Source organism: Oncorhynchus tshawytscha, unplaced genomic scaffold (assembly GCF_018296145.1).
Source record: "Oncorhynchus tshawytscha isolate Ot180627B unplaced genomic scaffold, Otsh_v2.0 Un_contig_10377_pilon_pilon, whole genome shotgun sequence".
Classification (NCBI taxonomy): Eukaryota; Metazoa; Chordata; class Actinopteri; order Salmoniformes; family Salmonidae; genus Oncorhynchus; species Oncorhynchus tshawytscha.
Window position 1 is genome coordinate 29,851 of NW_024608659.1, and position 1,990 is coordinate 31,840.

Sequence of the window (1,990 nt, forward strand, 5' to 3'; positions counted from 1 at the left end):
CTAGCTGGTCCGTCATAATATAATAGGGACATTAGGTCTTGCTGGTCTGTCATAATATAATAGATACAGTAGATCTAGCCTGTGTGTCATAATATAATATAGTCAGTAGATCTAGCTGGTCTGTCATAATATAATAGAGACAGTAGATCTAGCTGGTCTGTCAAAATATAATAGAGACAGTAGATCTAGCTGGTCTGTCATAATATAACAGATAGAGTAGATCTAGCTGGTCTGTCATAATATAGTAGAGACAGTAGATCTAGCTGGTCTGTCATAATATAATAGAGACAGTAGATCTAGCTGGTCTGTCATAATATAATAGAGACAGTAGATCTAGCTGGTCTGTCATAATATAATAGAGACAGTAGATCTAGCTGGTCTGTCATAATATAATAGAGACAGTAGATCTAGCTGGTCTGTCATAATATAATAGAGACAGTAGATCTAGCTGGTCTGTCATAATATAATAGAGACAGTAGATCTAGCTGGTCTGTCATAATATAATAGAGACAGTAGATCTAGCTGGTCTGTCATAATATAATAGAGACAGTAGATCTAGCTGGTCTGTCATAATATAATAGAGACAGTAGATCTAGCTGGTCTGTCATAATGTATTAGAAACAGTAGATCTAGCTGGTCTGTCATAATATAGTAGAGACAGTCAATCTTGCTGGTCTGTCATAATATAATAGAGACAGTAGATCTAGCTGGTCTGTCATAATATAATAGATACAGTAGATCTAGCTGGTCTGTGATAATATAATAGAGACAGTAGATCTAGCTGGTCTGTCATAATGTAGAAGAGACAGTAGATTTAGCTGGTCTGTCATAATATAATGAAAACAGTAGATCTAGCTGGTCTGTCATAATATAATAGATACAGTAGATCTAGCTGGTCTGTCATAATATAATAAAGACAGTAGATCTAGCTGGTCTGTCATAATATAGTAGAGACAGTAGATCTAGCTGGTCTGTCATAATATAATAGGGACAGTAGATCTATCTGGTCTGTCATAATATAATAGATACAGTAGATCTATCTGGTCTGTCATAATATAATAGAGTCAGTAGATCTAGCTGGTCCGTCATTATATAATAGAGTCAGTAGATCTAGCTGGTCTGTCATAATATAATAGATACAGTATATCTAGCTGGTCTGTCATAATATAGTAGAGACAGTAGATCTAGCCTGTGTGTCATAATATAATAGAGTCAGTAGATCTAGCTGGTCTGTCATAATATAATAGAGACAGTAGATCTAGCTGGTCTGTCATAATATAATAGAGACAGTAGATCTAGCTGGTCTGTCATAATATAATAGAGACAGTAGATCTAGCTGGTCTGTCATAATATAATAGAGACAGTAGATCTAGCTGGTCTGTCATAATATAATAGAGACAGTAGATCTAGCTGGTCTGTCAAAATATAATAGAGACAGTAGATCTATCTGGTCTGTCATAATATAATAGAGTCAGTAGATCTCGCTGGTCTGTCATGATATAATAGAGACAGTAGATCTAGCCTGTGTGTCATAATATAATAGAGTCAGTAGATCTAGCTGGTCTGTCATAATATAATAGAGACAGTAGATCTAGCTGGTCTGTCATGATATAATAGAGACAGTAGATCTAGCTGGTCTGTCATAATATAATAGAGTCAGTAGATCTAGCTGGTCTGTCATAATATAATAGATACAGTAGATCTAGCTGGTCTGTCATAATATAGTAGAGACAGTAGATCTAGCTGGTCTGTCATAATGTAGAAGAGACAGTAGATTTAGCTGGTCTGTCATAATATAATGGAGACAGTAGATCTAGCTGGTCTGTCATAATATAGTAGAGACAGTAGATCTAGCTGGTCTGTCATAATATATAATAGAGTCAGAGACAGTAGATCTACCTGGTCTGTAATAATATAATAGAGACAGTAGATCTAGCTGGTCTGTCATAATATAATAGGGACAGTAGATCTAGCTGGTCTGTCATAATAT